Source organism: Lynx rufus, unplaced genomic scaffold, assembly GCF_022079265.1.
Source record: "Lynx rufus isolate CCGP_SWC_20201006 ecotype Redwood Valley unplaced genomic scaffold, mLynRuf1.p SCAF_14, whole genome shotgun sequence".
In the NCBI taxonomy this organism is placed as follows: Eukaryota; Metazoa; Chordata; class Mammalia; order Carnivora; family Felidae; genus Lynx; species Lynx rufus.
Window position 1 is genome coordinate 54,998,850 of NW_025814828.1, and position 21,483 is coordinate 55,020,332.

Sequence of the window (21,483 nt, forward strand, 5' to 3'; positions counted from 1 at the left end):
AAACAATGGCGGTGAGAGTGGACATCCCTGTCGTGTTCCTGATCTCAGGGAGAAAGCTCAGTTTTCCCCCATTGAGGATGATATTAGCTGTGGGCTTTTCATAAATGGCTTTTATGATGTTTAAGTATGTTCCTTCTAGCCCGACTTTCTCGAGGGTTTTTATTAAGAAAGTTGCTGAATTTTGTCAAATGCTTTTTCTCCATCGATTGACAGGATCATATGGTTCTTATCTTTTCTTTGATTAATGTGATGTATCAGTTGATTGATTTGCGAATGTTGAACCAGCCCTGCATCCCAGGAATGAATCCCACTTGATCATGGTGAATAATTCTTTTTATAAGCTGTTGAATTCGTTTTGCTAGTATCTTATTGAGAATTTTTGCATCCATGTTCATCAGGGATATTGGCCTTTCGTTGTCTTTTTTTACTGGGTCTCTGTCTGGTTTAGGAATCAAAGTAATGCTGGCTTCATAGAATGAGTCTGGAAGTTTTCCTTCCCTTTCTATTTTTTGGAACAGCTTGAGAAGGATAGGTATTATATCTGCTTTAAATGTCTGGTAGAATTCCCCAGGGAAGCCGTCTGGTCCTGGATTCTTATTTGCTGGGAGATATTTGATAACTGATTCAATTTCTTCACTGGTTATGGGTCTGTTAAAGCTTTCTATTTCCTCCTGATTGAGATTTGGAAGTGTGTGGGTGTTTAGGAATTTGTCCATTTCTTCCAGGTTGTCCAATTTGTTGGCATATAATTTTTCATAGTATTCCCTGTTAATTGCTTGTATTTCTGAGGGATTGGTTGTAATAATTCCATTTTCATTCATGATTTTATCTATCTGGGTCATCTCCCTTTTCTTTTTGAGAAGCCTGGCTAGAGGTTTATCAATTTTGTTTATTTTTTCAAAAAACCAGCTCTTGGTTTCATTGATCTTCTCTACAGTTTTTTTAGATTCTATATTGTTTATTTCTGCTCTGATCTTTATTATTTCTCTTCTTCTGCTGGGTTTAGGCTGTCTTTGCTGCTCTGCTTCTATTTCCTTTAGGTGTGCTGTTAGATTTTGTATTTGGGATTTTTCTTGTTTCTTGAGATAGGCCTGGATTGCAATGTATTTTCCTCTCAGGACTGCCTTTGCTGCGTCCCAAAGCATTTGGATTGTTTTATTTTCATTTTCATTTGTTTCCATATATTTTTTAATATCCTCTCTAATTTCCTGGTTAACGGATTCATTCTTTAGTAGGGTGTTCTTTAACCTCCATGCTTTTGGAGGTTTTCCAGACTTTTTCCTGTGGTTGATTTCAAGCTTCATAGCATTGTCGTCTGAAAGTATGCCTGGTATGATTTCAATTCTTGTATACTTATGATGGCTGTTTTGTGACCCAGTGTGTGATCTATCTTGGAGAATGTTCCATGTGCAGTGGAGAAGAAAGTATAATCTCTTGCTTTGGGATGCAGAGTTCTAAATATATCTGTCAAGTCCATCTGATCCAATGTATCATTCAGGGCCTTTGTTTCTTTATTGATCCTGTGTCTCGGTGATCTATCCATTGTTGTAAGTGGGGTATTAAAGTCCCCTGAAATTACCACTTCTTGTCAATAATGTTGCTTATGTTTGTGAGTAATTGTTTTATATATTAGGGGGCTCCCGTATTCGGCGCATGGACATTTATAATTGTTAGTTCTTCTTGATGGATAGACCCTGTAACTATTATATAATGCCCTTCTTCATCTCTTGTCACAGCCTTTAATTTAAAGTCTACTTTCTTTGATATAAGTATGGCTACTCCAGCTTTCTTTTGACTTCCAGTGGCATGATGGATAGTTCTCCATCCCAGGGATGAATCTCAATTGATCATGGATAATAACTCTTCTAATGTGCTGTTGAATTTGGTTTGGTAGTATTTTCTTGAGAATTTTTGTACATATATTCACCAGCAATATTGTCCTGAAGTTCTTTTTCTTGTAGTATCCTTTTCTGTCTGTGGTATCAGGATATTTGTGGACTTTATCTTTCTTGACTTATTTAACTGGATAGGATCCCCAATATTATGTTAAATAGTAGTGGCAAGACTAGGCATCTTTGCAGTGCTCTTGTTAGGGAAGTATTCATTCTTTTGTTGTCAAGTGTGATGTTAATTGTTAAGATTTTTGTAGTGTCCCTTATCAGACAGAGGAAGTTACTTTCTATTCCTATATTGCGGAGAATTTTTACCATGTTTGAATATTGGTTTTGTCAAATTCTTTATTCCAGAGTTTAATAAGATCATTTGTTTTTTTCTTCTTTAGACAGCTGATATAATGAAATACATTGATAGATTTTCAAACACTAAAACTAAGCCTTGTAGCCCTGGAATAAACTTCAGTTGGGTGTATAATTTTTTTTTATATATACCTGAATTCTATTTGTCAATATGTTCTTAAAGATTTGTGTATCTGCATTGGTGAGGGAAATTCATCAGTAATTTTCTTTTTTTGTAAAATCTTTGTTTTGATATTATGTTAATGTTTGCCTTTCAGAATGAAACAGGAAGTGTTTCCTTCTCTTCTGTAATAAATGTGTAGAATTACTGCTGTTTTTTATTTAAATGTTTGATAAAATTCTCCATTGAAATCATATGGGCCTAGAAATTTATTTTCGGGGAAATCATTTTCAATGTTTAGAGGAGTATACTGTCTGCAAACTATCTGTATCAGTTTGGGTGAATTTTGGAGGCCTGTAGTTTTCAAGGTATTGGTCACTGTATTATGAATTGTTGAATTTATGTGCATAGAGTTGTTCATATTAGTCCATTATTATTTTTTGAAGTCTTCAAGTATGTATGGTATTCTCTTTCATTCCTAATATTTGTGTCTTCTTTCCGTTTATCTTTTTCATTGCTTTATGATTTTCCAATTTATTCATCCTTTAAAAAAGAGCTTTTGTTTTCATTGATTTTTTTCTACTTTTCTGTTTCCACTTTTATTTTTACATGATCCTCCCTTCTGCTTTATTTTTCTCTTCTTTTCCTAGATTCTTAAAGTGAAAACATAAATTGTTAATTTCGAACCTTTTTTTTCTAATATAAGCATTTATTGCAATAATTTTCCTTTCAGCATTTTTTAACAAAGTCCTGCAAATTTTTGTGTGTTGTATTTGTATTTTTGTTCAACTCAAAATATTTTTTAAAAATATTGATATTTTATCTTTGATCCATGGATTTTTAAAAATATGTTGTTTAATTTATAAGTGATTGGAGATTTTCCTATGAATTTTCTCATTTATTCCTAGTTTGATTCAATATTGATGGATCATATTTGTCTAATTATTTAAAGCTGTTTGTTTTATGACCCAGTATATGTTCTATAATGACAAATGTTCTATTTATACCTTAAAAGTTTGTGTTTGTTGCTGTTGCAGAGTGGGAGTTCTATGAATGTCAGTCAAATCCAGTAGGTTGATAGCATTGTTTAGTTTTTCTATATTCTTGCTGATTTCTTTCTTCTTTTTCTATTAATTATTAAGAAATAAATATTAAAGTTTTGATATAGAGAAACTTTTCCATCATAAAGTTTGTTTTATTCTCTCCATTATATATATATATATATATATATATATATATATATAGCACAAACACACATATTGCATCTATATACAGAGAAAAGCCCATTAAAGAATGCTACACTTTTTGCTTTCATTTGTCAATCCTATTTAAAAAGACTCAAGACCAGAATATTTGTCTATTATATTTTGCTAGATATTTATCATTTGTTATTCTTCCTTCGTTCTTGGTATTTCAAGTTTCTTTCCGTTGAAGTTGCCCTGAAAAATTTCTTTTAGCAATTCTTTTGGAGCTGGTGTACTGGCAATATTCTTCTTAATTTTTATTTATCTGAAAACATCTTTTTTAAAGCATTAAATATAATTTATTGTCAAATTTGTTTCCATACATCACCCAGTGCTCATCCCAACACGTGCCCTCCTCTATGTCCATCACCCACTCCCCCCTGTCCCCTACCCCCCATCAACCTTCAGTTTGTTCTCAGTATTTAAGAGTCTCTTATGGATTGCCGCCTTCCCTCTCTGTAAATTTTTCCACCTTCCCCTCCCCCATGGTCCTCTGTTAAGCTTCTCAGGATCCACTTATGAGTCAAAACATATGACATCTGTCTTTCTCTGCCTGACTTATTTCACTTAACATAATACCCTCCAGTTCCATCTACATTGCTAAAAATGGCCAGATTTCATTCTTTCTGATTTCCAAGTAGTATTCCATTGTATATATAAACCAAAATATCTTTATCCATTCATCAGTTGATGAACATTTAGGGTCTTTCCATAATTTAGCTATTGTTGAAAGTGCTGCTATAAACATTGCGATACCAGTGCCCTATGCATCAGCACTCCTGTATCCCTTGGGTAAATTCCTAGCAGTGGTATTGCTTTGTGATAGGGTAGATCGAGTTTTAATTTTTTGAGGAACCTCCACACTGTTTTCCAGAACAGCTGCACCAGTTTGCATTCCCACCAACAGTGCAAGAGAGCTCCAGTTTCTCCACATCCTCTCCAGCATCGATAGTCTCCTGATGTATTCATTTTAGCCACTCTGACTGGCATGAGGTAGTATCTCAGTGTGGTTTTGATTTGTATTTCCCTGAGGAGGAGTGACATAAAAATATGGAATGCTTCACAAATTTGCATGTCATCCTTGCACAGGGGCCATGCTAATATTCTCTGTATCATTCCAATTTTAGTATATGTGCTGCCAAAGTGAGTACTGAAAACATCTTTATTTTACCTTTAGTGAAGGATATTTTAAGTGGATATAGAACTGTGGGTTGAGAGTATTTTTTTTTCTTTAAGTGCTTATAAATGTGCCACTTCATTAAGCTCTTCACAGCTTCTGATAAGAATGCCATGGTCATTCAAACAGTTGTTCTTGTTTAGGTAATGCATAGTTTTTTGTTTTACTGCTTTTAAGATTTCTCATAGTCTTTCCTTTTCAGTAGTTTGATTATGATGTGCCTGGCATGAATTTCTTTGGGTTTATCATGTTTGAAGTTTACTAAGCTTCTTTAATCAGGAGGTTTATGTATTCTGACAAACTCAGGAAGCTTTCAGCCACTATTTCTTCAGCACTGCTCATATTCTTTTCTGTAGGACTCAAATTATATGACTATTGCAACTTTTTGTTATTATTCCACAGATCTCTCAGGTTCTGCTCAATTTTTTAAAACTTCTTTATTGGTTGTTGAGATTGGATAATTTTAATGGTCTAGCTTAAAGTTCACAACTTTTTCCTTTGAAATCTCCATTCTCCTGTTGAGGCTATCCAGTGAGTTTAAAACTTTTGTTATTATTGGGGCGCCTGGGTGGCGCAGTTGGTTAAGCGTCCGACTTCAGCCAGGTCACGATCTCGCGGTCTGTGAGTTCGAGCCCCGCATCCGGCTCTGGGCTGATCGCTCGGAGCCTGGAGCCTGTTTCCGATTCTGTGTCTCCCTCTCTCTCTGCCCCTCCCCCGTTCATGCTCTGTCTCTCTCTGTCCCAAAAATAAATAAAAAAAAAAAAACGTTGAAAAAAACTTTTGTTATTATATTTTTAAGTTCTAAAATTTCCATTTGGTTTTTATATACATCTTTTATCTCTTTTCTAATGTTTGTGTTTTTGCATTCTTTCGAGAGTATTTATGATAATTTTGTTGGAGGGATTTTATAATTTCTGCTTAAACATGTTAAAGAAAGCCAACAACTCTGTGATCTCAGCCTTGGTATCTATTGATTGTTGTATTTTTAAGAACTTTATTGAAATATAGTACACCTACAATACAATTAAATCATGCAAACTATACAATTCAATTATTTTTAGTATATTCATAGATTTGTGCAACTCTCACTACAATCTAATTTTAGGAAATTTTTATTATCCCAAGAAGAAAATCCTATACCCATTAGGAGCCAATCCTCATTGCCTCTCTTCCCCCATTGTCCTAAGAAATACTTTCTATCACTATAGATTATCCAGTTCTGTACATTCCATGTAAATGGAATAATGTAAATATGTGGTCTTTAGCATAATATTTTCAAGACTTTTTCATGATATAGCATATATAGTTACTTTATTTCTTTTTATTGACAAGTAACATTACATTGTATGGATATACCTTGTTTTGTTTTCCATTCAGTAGTTGATAAAAATCAGGGCTTTGTTACCACTTTTTGGCCATTATGAATAAAGATTCTGTGAACATTCATGGTCAAATTTGTTAACTATTGCTTTGATTATATCCATCTTAGTGATGTTACCTCACATTTAAAAATGTATAGGCTATTTTTAAAGTTTATTTATTTATTTAGAGAGAGAGCACAAGCAATGGAGGGAGGGAGGGAGAGAGAGAGAGAGAGAGAGAGAGAATCCCAAGCAGTCTCCATGCTATCCGTGCAGATCCTGATGTGGAGCTCATAACCATGAACTGTGAGATCATGACCTGAGCGAAAGTCAAGAGTCAGATGCTTAACTGACTGAACCGACAAGGTACCCATAATCTATAGGGTATTTTTAGGCCAGTTTTAGTTTTACAGAGAAGGTGAGGAAAAACTATGGAGGATTCCTTATTTATTTATTTATTTATTTATATTTTTCAAGGAATAGAATTTAGTGATTCTTCACTTACTTGCATGTAACACCAAGTGCTCAACCCAGCAAGTGCCCTTCTTAATGCCCATCACCCATTTAGCCCATCCCCCCACCCAGCACCCTTCCACTAACTCTCAGTTTTTTTCCTGTATTTAAGTGTTTTATGGTTTGTTTCCCTGTGTTTTTATCTTATTTTTGCTTCCCTTCCCCTAAGTTCATCTGTTTTGTTTCTTAAATTTTACATATGAGAGAAATCACATAATATTGGTCTTTCTCTGAATTACTTATTTTGCATAGCATAATACACTCCAGATCCATCCACATTGTTGCAAAGGGCAAGATTTCATTCTTTACGATTGCCAAGTAATATTCTATTGAATATATATAGCACATCTTCTTTATCCATTCATCTGTTGATGGACATTTGGGCTTTTTCCATAATGTGGCTATTATAGATAGTGCTGGCATAAACATTGGGGTGTTTGTACCCCTTTGAATCAGCATTTTTGTTTCCTTTGGGTAAATACATATTAGTACAATTCCTGGGGTGTAGGGTAGTTCTATTTTTAACTTTTTGAAGAACATCCATACCGTTTTCCAGAGCGGTTGCACCAGTTTTCATTCCCACCAGCAGTGCAAAATGGTTCCCGCTCTGTGCATCCTCACCAATATGTTTCCTGAGTTAATTTTAGCCATTCTGGGAAGTGTGAGGTGGTATCTCATTGTGATTTTGATTTATAGTTCCCTGATGATGAGTGATGTTGAGCATATTTCAATGTATCTGTTAGCCATCTGGATGCCTTATTTGGTAAAGTGTCTATTCATGTCTTTTTTCATATCTTCACTGGAAGATTTGTTTCTGGGGTGCTGAGTTTGATAAGTTCTTTATAGATTTTGGATAATAACCCTTTACCTATATGCCATTTGTAGATATCTTCTCCCATTCCATTGGTTGCCTTTTAGTTTTGCTGATTGTTTCCTTCACTGTGCAGAATCTTTTTATCTTGATGAAGTCCCAATAGTTCATTTTTTTGTTTTGTTTCCGTTGCCTCCAGTGACATGTCAAGTAAGAAGTTGCTGTGGCTGAGGTTTCCTGTTTTCTCCTCTAGGATTTTGATGATTTCCTGTCTTTCATTTAAATCTTTCATCTATTTTGAATTAATTTTCTGTATGGTACAAGAGAATGGTCCAGGTTCATTCTTCTGCATGTCACTATCAAGTTTTCTGAACATCACTTGCTGAAATACTTTTCTCCATTGGATACTCTTTGCTGCTTTATCAAAGATTGTTGGCCATATGTTTATAGGTCCATTTCTGGGTTTTCTATTCTGTTCCATTGATCTATGTGTCTGTTCTTGTGCCAGTACCATACCATCTTGATTATTATAGCTTTGTAATACAGCTTGAAGTCTGGGATTGTGATGCCTCCAGATTTGGTTTTCTTTTTCAACATTATTTCAACTACTCAGGGCTTTTTCTGGTTCCATACAGATTTTAGAATTGTTTGTTCTAGCTCTGTGAAGAATGCTGATGTTATTTTAATAGGGATTGCATTGAATATGTAGACTGCTTCAGGTAGTATTAACATTTTAACAATGTTTGTTCTTCCAATCCATGAGCATGGAATGTCTTATTCAATCTCTTTCATAAGCTTTTTATAGTTTTCAGTGGATATCTTTTACTTCTTTGGTTAGGTTTATTCCTAGGAATTTTATGTTGTTGTTGTTGTTGTTGTTGTTTTTTGGTGTAATTGCAAATGGGATTGATTCCTTGATTTCTGTTTCTCCTGCTTCATTATTGCTGTATAGAAATGCAACCAATTTCTGTACATTGATTTTATATTCTGTGATGTTGCTGAAATCATCTACCAGTTTTAGCAGTTTTTTGGTGGAGTTTTCCACATAGAGTATCATGTCCACTGCCAAGAGTGAAAATTTGACTTCCTCCTTGCTGATTTGGATGCCTTTTATTTCATTTGTTGTCTGATAGCTTGGGCTAGGACTTCCAACACTATGTTGAATAACAGTGGAGGGAGTGGACATCCCTGTAATGTTCCTGCACTTAGGGGTAAAGCTCTCAGTTTTTTTCCCCATTGAGGATGATATTAGCTGTGTATCTTTCATATATGGCCTTTACAAAGTTGAGATATGTTCTTTCTATCCCTACTTTCTTGAGGGTTTTTATCAAGAATGGATGCTGTATTTTGTCAAATGCATTTTCTGCATCTGTTGAGAGGTTCATGTGGTTCATTTTAACTTGACTAGACTCTTTGTTTTAAAAATCTAGTTTGTCTGATATAAGTATGGCTACTCTGTCTTTCTTTTGATACCTATTAGCATGATAGATGGTTCTCCATCCTCTTACTTTCAATCCGCAGGTGTCTTTAAAAATGAGTCTCCTTGGGGCACCTGGGTGGCTTTGTCGGTTGAGCATCCGACTTCAGCTCAGGTCATGATCACATGGTTCGTGGGTTTGAGCCCCACTTTGGGCTCTGTGCTGACAGCTCAGAGCCTGGAGCCTGCTTCAGATTCTGTCTCTCTCTTTATCAAAAAAATAAAATAAAATAAATTAAACATAAAATGAGTTTCCTGTAGGCAGCATATAGGTGGATCTTGTTTTCTTATCCATTTTGTTACCCTTTGTCTTTTGATTGGAGCATTTAGTGCATTTACATGTAGATTGATTATTGAAATATGTGAATTTAGTGCTATTATGTTGCCTGTAGCGTTGGTGCTTCTGGTGATGTTCTCTGGTCCTTTCTAGTCTTTGTAACTTTTGGTTGTTTTTGCTTTGTTTTGTTTTCTCCACTCAAACCTCCCCTCAAAATTTCTTGCAGTGCTGGTTTAGTGGTCATGAATTATTTTTTGTTTTTCTGGGAAACTCTTTATCTTTCCTTCTATTTTGAGTGACAGCCTTGCTGGAAAAGGAATTCTTGACTGCATGTAATTCCTATTCAGCATGTTCAATATATCCTGCCACTCCCTTCTGGCCTGCCACGTTTCTGTGAACAGATCTTTTGTGAACTTTATCTTTCTTCCCTTGTAGGTTAAGGACTTTTTTCCCCCTTCCTGCTTTCATAATTTTTTCCTTGTCTGTGTATTTTGTAAATTTGGCTATGATATGCCTTGGTGATAGTAGTTTTTCTTTTTCTTTTTCTTTTTTTAATCTAATGGGTGTTCTCTGTGTTCTTGGATTTTGATGTTTGTGTCCTTCCCCAGATTAGGAAAGTTTTCCACTATAATTTGCTCACATAAACCTTCTGCTCTTTTTTGTCTCCTTCACCTTCTGGGACTCCTATGATACAAATGTTATTACTCTTTAATAAGTCACTGAGTTCTCCAAGTCTTGTATTGTGATCTTTTTGGCTTTTTTTCCCTCTTTTTTATGCTTCAAAATTTTATCTTCAATATTGCTGATTTGCTGCTCTGCTTCATACAACCTTGCTGTCATGGCATCCATTTGAGAGGGAATCTCAGTTATAGGATTTTTAATTTTAGCTTGACTAGATTTTAGTACTTTTATCTCTGCAGAAAAGGATTCTCTGGTGTCTTCTATACTTTGTTCAATCCCAGCTAGTATTCTTACAATCATGGTTTTTAATTCTAGTTCAGACATCTTACTTATATCTGTGTTGATTAAATCCCTAGCAGTCATTTCTTCCTGTTATTTCCTTTGGGGTGAATTCCTTTGACTTGGCATTTTGGAGGAAGAAAAAATAAATAAGATTAAAAAAACCTAAAATTAAAAAATTAAAAAGACAGGGGCACCTGGGTTTCTCAGTCGGTTGAGCGTCCAACTTCGGCTCAGGTCATGATCTCACAGTTTGTGATTTCGAGCCCTGCATTGGGCTCTGTGCTGACAGCTCGGAGCCTGGAGCCTGCTACAGATTCTGTGTCTCCCTGTTTCTCTGCCCCTCCCATGCTCATGCTCTGTCTCTCTCTGTCTCTCAATAATAAACATTAAAAATATTTTTTTAAAAAATTAAAAAGACAACAAAAAATCACATAAAAGAAGGTAGATCCTAGGTGTCTTTCAGTCTGCTTGTTCAATGAAGCTTGATAGCATAGAGAAAAAAGAGAAAGAAAAGAAAAAAAGTTTTTAAAAAGTTAAAAATTAAAAAAATATATATAGAATAAAAATGAATATGATAATGAAAATAAAACAGACTAAAAAAATTTTTATTACAAATAATGAAAAAAATAAAAAATGAATTTGTTCTTTCTGTATTCAAGAAAGAGAAAGAAAAGAAAGAAAAGAGACAATAATTTAAGCAAAAACAGAAGCAAATAAAATGAACAAACAAATCAACCAGCAAACAGAATGAAACCAAATGAAGTTACTTCCAGTTTCCTCTGGAACTGAAACGTTAAAGCACATACTATAGTTCATTCACTAAGCAGGTGGGGGAATTTGTACTGGTGTTCTGGGGGATGTGCCTAGCGGGCGCAGTTGGTTGGAGTTTGGTGTAATGTCTCCGTTCTCCACTAGGTGGCTATGCTTAGCTCACTGGGGTGATCTATATATGTGTGTGTGTATGCACGTGTGTGGTAGAAGTGAAAATGGTTTCACCCAGGTCTCTAGTCTCTGACTCAGTAACTTCAAGTTCTCACCGACCTGAGATCAAGAACCCCTCATTTGTCCCAGGCCTCTATCCACTCCCCACTTCTATCCTTTCTGTATCCAAGCTGTTTGCCTGCCATGTGCCACCTCCTTACAGAGCTTTATCTCAGATGTGGTTGGTTGTGTTTCAAAACCCCACACTTCAGAGACCCCTGCAGCTTGTACCAATGCCAACCTCTGGAGGAGGGTTTTGCTGAGCATTGGCCACGTGCCAGCTTGCCCCAGAAATCATTCGTGAGATACAACAGCAGAAGTTCAGAGATGACAGCAAATCACAACACACAGCTGATGCCAGGCTTTACCGCACTCTGACATCTATTCCAATATCAGCAAACATGGCTGCTTTCCAGGGTCTGCTGACACCTTTGGAGGGAGGAGGCATATGGCCTTTACCAAATGTACTCCAGAAAGGGAAACCACCTCTCCCCATGTGGACCATGGACCCCTCAGAACCTGCTGCCTGCTCCTAGGGACTCACCCTACTTCCTCACCAGAGCACCACCAGGCACTGAGCTCCAGAACTTCATACTCTGCACTCCACTGTTTATAGAATCCTCGTGGTATTGAAACCCTCTCCTTTCTCCCCATCAATGGTTTTGGGGAACATATTTCTTTTTCAGTTCCCCGTGAGTGTTTTCATTCTTTCTATCTCTTTCTATCCAGCTACTTTTAGGGGAAGTGCTTTTCTTGCATGATCCCAATACGCTGTACTCTCCCCATTTCTCTGTCTTCTCTCTGTGAAAACAGCTCCCTACTCTCCATGGTTTATCTCTCCCTCAATTCACCTCTCCACACCACATACCTGCCAAGTTTTGTGGCTCAAGTTATGCAGATTGTTGTGCTAATCCTTGATCAATATCCTAGGTGTTCAAAATACTTTGGTGCTGATCTAGCTGTATTTCAGGGATGAAACAAGGTCAGGGTCTCCGTACTGCTCTGCCATCTTAACTCGTCTCCTATAGAGAGTTCCTTTATACCTCTCTCTTTTCTCACACAGTTTATCCTATTATTAACTTCTTTCATTAGTATATTATAATTGACAAACCAATATTAATATTTATTTATTATTAAGTAAAGTTCATATTTTATAGTGGGATTCATTCCTGTGTTATAGAGTTCTATGATTTTCCACAAATATACATCATATATCTACCATTGCAATATCATGCAGAATAGTTTCAGCAACCTAAAAATCTCTATGGTTAATCAATTCACCTCTACTCTTTCCAAAGCTCTGACAACTACTGATCTTCCAGTATCCATAGTTTTGATTTTTTTCAGAATGTTATATAGCTGGAATCAGGCAGTATGTAGTGTTTTAAGCCTGAATTCTTTTACCAAGGTATATGCATTTAAGATGACTTCCTGTCTTTCCATAGCTTGGTATTCATATATTTTTGTTGGTGAATAATGTGCCCTTGTATGGAGTACTACAGTTTGTTTATCCATACCTATTGAAGGACATCTTGATAGCTTCTAGGTTTCAACAATTAAGAATTATGTTGCTATAAATATTCTCATGCAAGTTTAGGTGTGGACATTAATTTTTAACCTCATTTGGGTAAAAATCAAAGAGCACAATTGTTGGATCATATGGTAAGACTATGTTTCATTTTGTATGAAACACTCTGTCTTCTAGAGTGCCTGTACCATTTTGCATTCCTACCAGTAAGTGAAGGTGAGTTCTTGTTGCTCCACATCCTTGCCACTGTTTGGCGTTGTGAGTGTTTTGAATGTTGGATATTCTAATAGATGTGGAGGATATACCATTATCATCTTAATTTGCAGTTCCTTCATGATACATGATGTTAATGTTTTCATATGTTTATTTTCTATCTGTACATCTTTGGTTAGTGTCTGCTCAGGTCCTTGGCTGAATTTTTAATCAGGTTGTTTGTTTACTTATTGTCAAGTTTTAGGAATATGTTGTATATTTTGGAAGAAGGCCTTTGAAATATTTTCTCCCCAAATCTGGGATAAATCTGGAAAGTTGCTTTTTTATTTTCTTAAGAGCCTTTCTGGCAAAGAAGAATTTCTTAATTATGATGAAGTCCAAATTATCCATTTTTTTCTTTCACGTATTGTGCTTTTTAATATTGTGTCTAAAATGTCATCACCAAACCCAAGGCAATTTAGATTTTCTCCTATGTGATCTTCTAGTAGCTTTATACATTTGTTTTTCATTTAGGATTATGATCTAATTTTAGTGAAATTTTCGTGAACAGTTTAAGATTTGAGTCTAGATTCAATTTTATTTTATTTTCTGCATATGGATGTCCAGCTATTCTAGTACCATTGTTGAAAACCAGATCAGTTGACTATATGTGAGTTTATATCTGGGCTCTCTACTCTGTTCCATTGATCCGTTTGTCTCTTCTTTCACCAAAATAACACTATCTTGATTGCTGTAACTTTATAGTAAGTTTTAAAGTAGGGTAGTGTCAGTCCTTTGACCTTGTTATAATTTTTAATATCATATTGCCTATTCTGGGGCTTTTGCATTTCAATATAATCTTTAGAATGAGTTTGTTGATTCCACAAAATAACTTCCTGGTAGTTTCATTGGGATTGTGTTGATTTTATATATCAAGTTGGGAAGAATGAACATTTTAATATCAATGAGTTTTGACCCATCAACAAGGAATATCTCTTCATTTATTTAAACCTATTTTGATTTCAATCATCAACGTTTTCTAGTTTCCCTCCTATATTTCTCACACATAAGTTAGATTCATACCTAAATGTTTTTATGGTTTTGCCGCTGATATAAATGAAGTTTTGTTTTTAATTTCAAATTGCAATTGTTCATTGTTAGTATGTAGGAAAGCAATTGACTTTTCTATATTAATTTTTTGTTCTGTAACCTTGCTATAATCACTTATCAGTTCCTTGAGTTAGTTTACTGATTATTTGGGTTTTTCTGTATAAAAAATCCGGTCATTTACAAACAGTTTTATTTTTTTCTTTCGCAATTTGTATACCTTGCATTTCCTTTTCTTACTCGTTTTGCTAGGATGGTTCAGTATGACGTTGAAGAAGAGTAGTGATGGGGACATTACTGCCTTATTCTTTTTTTCAGCAGAAAAACATTTACTTTGTTACCATTAATTATAATGTTAGCTGTAGGATTTTTGTGGATATTCTTTATCAATTTGAGAAAGTTCTCCCTCTAATCCTAATTTAACGAGAGTTTCTATTATGAATATGTACTGGATTCTGTCAAATGATTTTTCTGTATCTATTTATATGATCATACAATTCTTCTTCTTCTTTATTATCCTTTAAATGTGATGGATTACATTAAATTATTTTCCTATGTTGAATCAAACTTGCATATCTGGAAGTGAGAGTTTCACTTGATGTTGGTGTATAATTTTTTAATACATTGTTTCATACAATTTGCTAATATTTTGTTTAGAACTTTTGCATCTATGTTTATGAAAGGTATTCATCTATAATTTTATTTCTTTTAATGTTTTTGTTTGATTTGGTATTTTTCAATGATGCCTTCCTAGAATTAATTAGAAAATATTCCTTCTGCTTCTATTTTCTTTAATAGACTGTAGAGAAAATGGTGTAATTTCTTCTTTAAATGTTTCTTTGCATTCCCCAGTGTACCCATCTGGGCCTAGTGCTATCTGTTTTAGGAAGTTATTAATTTTTGATTCAATGTCTTTAATAGGACCTATTTACATTATTAATTTCTTCTTGTGTGACTTGTGGCAGTTTGTCTTTCCAGTTCTTTTTCATGTATGTTATCAAATTTGTCAGTAGAGTCTTTTTTAATATTCCTTTACTTTTTAATGTTTGTAGGATTAGCAGTGATGACTTCTTTCATATCTGATATTAGTAATTCATGTCCTTTCTCTTTTTTTAGCCTTATTACAAGTTTATTAATTTTATTGATCTTTTCAAGTAATCAGATTTAGTTTCATTGACTTTCTGTTTTCAATTGTTCTAATCTTACTATTACTTTCCTTCAGCTTTCTTTGGATTTAATTTCATCCTTTTTTTTCTATGCTCCAAAGGTAGAAGTTTGGATAATTTATTTTATTTTTTTCTTCTTTGTAATATATTCATACAATTCTATAGGTTTCCCTCTAAGCCTTCCTTACTGTGTTCATCATATTCCACAAATTTTGATAAATTATATTTTCACTTTTATGTTGTTTAAATATTTTAAATTAATCATGGATTACTTTGATCCATGTGTGATGGAGAAGTTTACTATTTAATTTCTATGTATTGGGTTTTTATAGGTATCTTTGTGTTATTGATATCCTGTTCAATTTCACTGGGATCAGAAAGCATACTTTATATGATTTGTATTCTTTTATATTTGCTAAGGCATGTTTTATGGCCCAGAATGTGGTCAGTTTTGGAGAATGCTCAAAATAGTTTAAGAAGGTGTGTATTCTGTTATTACTGGATGAAGAATATGTAAATGCCAATTAGATCCAGTTGATTGATAGTGCTATTCAGTTCAACTCTGTCCTTGCTCATTTTCACCTGCTGAATTGATCTGTTAATTAATGACACAGGGGTGTTGAAGTCTCCAACTATAATAGTGGATTAATTTTTTTTCTACTTGAAGTTCTACCAGTTTTTGCCTCACCCATGTTGATGTTTGTTGTTGGGCACATTCTCCTTAAGGATTACTAAGTACTTTTGGAGAATTTACCTCTTTATCATTATGTAATGCCCCTCTTTGTACGTGACAATTTTCCTTGTTCTAAAGTCTGGTGTATTTGAAGTTAATGAGATGACTCCAGTTTTCTTTTTGACTGTTGTTACCATGGTATGTCTTTTTCCATCTCTTTTAATCTATCTGTGTTTTTATATTTAAAATGGTTTATAATAGCATATAATTGATTGGTTGTTGCTTTTTTAACCATTTTTATAGTTTCTTTTAATTGATTTATTTAGATAATCAATATTGAAAAGTGATTATTAATATAGTTGGATTAATATCTATAATATTTATAACTATTTTATATCCATTACCCTTATTCTTTGATTCTACTTTTCACTCTCATTCATTTTCTGCCTCTCTGGTTTTAGCTGAGCATTGTATGATTCCATTTTATCTTCTCTTTTACATTCCAATTACATTTTTATTTTGATATTTTTGTGGTTGTCCTAGAGTTTGCAATATGCATCTATGACTAATCCAAGTCCATTTTTCAATAATACTGCATTAAATAATTTACAGTTAGTACAGTTACCTTATAACAGAGAATTCCCAATACCTCTCTCTTGCCTTTTATAATATTACTGTCAATCAATTTGCTTATCCTTACAAATTGCCAAATTCACTGTTGCTATTACTATTTTGAAAATACTGTTAACTACTAAATCAATTAAGGGTAAGGAAAATACAAGATCTTGTATTACCTTCATTTATTCCTTGTCTAATACTCTTCTTTACTTCATGTAGATCCAGATTTTAGAGATGCATCATTTCCTTTCATTGAGAAGACTTTTCTTTAACATTTTTTATGTATGGCTGGTCTATTACTAAAAAAAAAATTCCCTAAATTTGTGTGTTTTTGACAAAATATTTTTTACTTACTTTTGAAGAATAGTGTCACTTGGAAAAGAATTATAGATTGGTGTTTTATTTTTTTTTCTTTCCACACATAAATATTGTACTTTACTCTCTTCCTTCTTGCATGGGTTTTGAAGAAATACATATGTAAATCTTGATATTGCTCCTCAATAGGTATTTTACCTCCTTCCATGCTTTCTTCTTTTATGATTTTCTGTTTGATTTTGATTTTCTGGAGTTTGACTCTGTTATGCCTAATTGATTATGTGTGTGTGTGTGTATATGTAATTCACCTGTTCTTGCGTGTTATTTACTTTTTCTGTTAGTACCTTTAGCATATCAATCATAGTTAGTTTTAATTCTCAGCCTGATAATTCCAAAATCTGTCTTATGTAAGTCTCACTTTGATGCTTTCTGTCTCTTTATTTAAAAAAATAAAATTTTTATATGAGTATAGTTGACACACTATGTTACATAAGTTTCAAATGTACAGTTTATTGATTTGACAACTTTATACATTGTGTTATGTTCACTACAATTGTAGCTACCATGTGTCCCACTATATCATTATTAAAATACCATTGAGTGTATTTCTTATGCTGTGACTTTTATTCTTGTGATTTATTCTTACATAACTGGAAGTCTGTATTTCCCTCTCTCTTTCACCCATTTTGCTCAACTTCCCACCTCCCTCCCCTCTGGCAACCATCAGTTTTTTCTCCGTATTTACAGGTCTGTCTCTGTTTCTTGTTTGTTTATTCATTTTTTTTTTTAGATTCCACTTATGAGTGGAATCATATGGTATTTGTCTTTCTCAGTCTGACTTATTTCACTTAGCATAACATTCTCTAGGTTCATCCATGTTGTATCAAATGGCACAGAACTGCATTCAACATGTTAAAACCTTAAATAGTGTCTAGACATGAAATTTTTAAAGGGGTAATAGAGGTATTTCCCTTCCCAAGGTCAGTTATTTTCTGGTAAAAGCCCAGTCAATTAGGCTCTGGTAATATACTTTCCCTGAGAGCATTTTTTTTTTAACTGAAAGAATAGAACGCTCTGGATGTATCTCAAAATGGGCACTTTTCTCCTCTTCCTGCAGAAAGCATTAATGGATTTTTCTCTGGTTTTCACTGTAAGAACCTGGTAGGACTCTTGGAGGTAAACCTCAGGAAAGTGTAAGCTCCTTCTAAGATTGGCTCTCCCTGATGTTTAACTCTCAAGCTTGTCTAAACTGAGCCTTTGGTAATTTGTCAATTACAGTTTAAGTTTTTTACTATGGTGGTGTTTCTAATGGTAGATTATATTCCTAGGTTTCTGGTCTCATAAGCTGTGATACTGTGTATTCACTTGTAACTTATAATTTTGAGGAAATGTTTCACCCTGTGACTTTAATTCTCTGATGGATCTAAGAAAAAAAATCTTCATTTTCAGTTTGTTGAGGTTGTTTTTTTCCTATTGTGAGAATAAGAGTGACAACTTCCAGAAAACTCTTATTGTGGCTGTAAATTGCATTTTCCTGATGGATAATGATGTTTAACATGTTTTCATGTGTTTACTGGCCATATTTATATAATTTGTTAGAGAATTGTCTATTCAGGTCCTTTGCCCATTTCTTAATTGGGCTATTTGTCTTTTAATTTATTGAGTTGCAAGACTTTTAGTTTTTAGAGTATTCATTTTCCACTTTTTTAAAATAATGTTTATTCCTAACTATTGTATTTCTTTTGATTCTATTGGAAATGAACTATTCTTTCCATTTCATGAATTGGTCTTTTTAAGTGTTTATAGAAATACAATTATTTTATGTATTGATTTTTTTTATTGTACCATCTTGTAAATCTACTTTACTCAATAGATTTTCTTAAACTGAATTCCCTAAATTCAAGATCGTCTCATCCACAAATATAGTTTTATGTGTTTTTCCCAATCTCATTGCTTTTTATTTCATTTACTTTACTAATTGCTATATAGCTAGATCTTCCTGTACATTTTTAACAGAGGAGGCAATAGCAAACATTCTTTTCTTTATCCTGATCTCAGGGGGAAAGCATTTGGTTTTTCACCATTAATTATGATGTTCTATAAGATTTCATATATGCCCTTTATCAGATTAAGTTCCCTGTATTTCTACTTGTGGATGTTTTAAATTTTATTTATTTTTTATTTTTTATTTTTATTTTTTGCTAAGAAGGGATGTTGTATTTGTCAAATGCTTTTTGTTTCTATTGATACAATGTGCTTTTGTTTTATTATTCTATTGATATGGTATGTTATATTAATTGATCTTTCTATGATAAGCCACTCTTGCATTCCTGAGATAAATTTTAATTGGTCATGGTGTATAATACTTTATGTTTCTGGATTTGTTTTACTAGTATTTTGTTGTGGATATTTGCATCTAAATTCTTTTTTTTAAGTTTATTTATATATTTTTTTGAGAGAGAGACAGAGACAGTGTGCGTGGGGGAGGGGCAGAGACAGAGGGGTAGAGAGAGAGAATCCCAAGCAGGTTCTGCACTGTCAGCGCAAAGTGTGGTGTGGTGTTTGAACCCATGAACCGTGAGATCATGACCTGAGCCAAAATCAAGAATCAGGTGTTTAACTGACTGAACCACCCAGGCACCCCTGCATCTAGATTATTAAGATATATTGTTTGTAGTTTTCTTATGATGTCCTTGTTTGAGTTTAATATCAAGATAATACCTTACTCATAGAATGAGCTGGGGTATGTTCTCCCTTCTAGTTTTAGAAAGTTTGTGTAGAATTTGTGTTAGTTTTTTCTCATTGCCACGTAGTATTCCATTGTGTATATAAACCACAATTTCTTTATCCATTCATCAGTTGATGGACATTTAGGCTCTTTCCATAATTTGGCTATTGTTGAGAGTGCTGCTATGAACATTGGGGTACAAGTGCCCCTATGCATCAATGGAAACCAATTTGTCAATAAACTTCATATAAAAAAAAAAAACCATGAAAAAAAAAAAAGAATTTGTGTTAGTTTATCTTGTAAATCTTGGTAGAATTCTCCAGGGAAGCTATCTGATTCTGGATTTTTCTTTGTGGGAAGTTTAGTAAATAAATCTATTTTCTTGTTATAGATCTATTTACATTTTATATTTCTTCTTGAGTTAATTTTAATAGTTTGTATCTAGGAATTTGTCTATTCAATTAGGCATTTAATTATTTTGATTTCTGTAAGGTCTTTAATATTGTCTTTGCTTTTATTCCTGATGGAATTAAATTCAATCTTCTTTCTTTTTTTGTCAGTCTATCTAAAGTTTGCCAATTTTGTTGATATTTTAAAGAATCAACTTTAAGTTTCCTTGATTTTGTTAAATGTTTATTTATTTTTGACAGAGAAAGCACAAAGGGGGAAGGGGCAGAGAAAGAGGGCAGAAGATCTGAAGTGGGCTCTAGGCTGACAACAGTGAACCCTATGCAGGGGTCAAACTCATGAACCATGAGATCATGACCTGAGCCAAAGTCGGATGCTCAACTGAATGAGCCACCCAGGTGCCCCTCAGTTTCCTTGATTTTGTGTGATGTTTTTCTCTTCTCTGTTTCATTTATGTCTACTATAAGCTTTACCATTCTTTTCTAGGTTCATAAAATGGAAGATTATTGTTTTGAGATCTTCCCTTTTTGTGGTAAAATACACATAACATGATATTTATTATTTTAACCATGTTAAAGGGTACACTTCAGGAACAGTAAATACCATCACAGTGTTATACAACCACTCTGTTGTTCCGGAATATTTTCATCACCCCAAAGTGAAACCCCATACACATTAAACAGTCACCTCTTCATATCTCCTTTACCAGCCCCTAGCTTTCTGTCTCTGTGGATTTGCTGGTTATGGAAATTTCATGTAAATGAAGTCATACAATACATGGCCTATTGCACATGTTTCTTTCACTAGTATGATGTTTACACCATAATCCATGGTGCAGCATGTATCAGTATTCATTATTTTCTATGTCTGGAGAATATTCCATTGTATAGATATACCACATTTTGTTTATTCATTTATCACTTGATTGGGCTATTCCTGTCATTAGGCTGTTGTGTATAGTATTACTATGAACATTAGTGTACAAGATTTTGCTTTAATACCTGCTTTAAATTAAGGTCTATACCTAGGAGTTGAATTGCTGGGTCATATGGTAATTCATTTTTAACTTTTCCAGGAACCACCAAAATGTGTTCCATAGTGAATTCACCTTTTTATTTTAATTTGAGTATAGTTGACACAATGTTACATTCGTTTCAAGTATACAACATAGTGATTCAACAACTCTATGTTATGCTGTGCTCACCACTAGTGTAGGTAGCAGCTGTCACCATGCAACACTATTACAATACCATTGACATTTTCTCTGCTGTATCTTTTATTATTGTGACTTATTAATTCCATAACTGGAAGCCTATATCTCCCACTCACTTTCAACCATTTTTCCCATCTCCCCCAGCCTCCTACCTTCGGGCAACCATCAGTTTGTATTCTGTTTTTATAGTTCTGACTCTGCTTTGTGTTTATTTATTCCTTTGTTTTGTTTTTCAGATTTCATATATAACTGAAAACATATTGTACTTATATTTCTCTGACTTATTTCACCTAGCATAATACCCTCTATGTCCCAAGTGGCAAGATCTCATCCTTATTTTTTTTTATTTTTTAATGTTTATTTTTGAGAGAGAGAG

At 33.9% G+C, this 21,483-nt stretch overlaps 1 protein-coding gene and 1 non-coding gene across 2 annotated transcripts in view; one reads left to right on the plus strand and one right to left on the minus strand.

Moving 5' to 3' along the window:
- DACH2 (dachshund family transcription factor 2) overlaps window positions 1-21,483 on the plus strand; it is a 736,007-nt gene that overhangs the window by 502,476 nt on the left and 212,048 nt on the right. The window lies entirely within an intron of this gene.
- Window positions 4,644-4,750, minus strand: LOC124509750 (U6 spliceosomal RNA). The gene has a single exon (XR_006961519.1). It is a non-coding gene; the product is annotated as a U6 spliceosomal RNA (small nuclear RNA).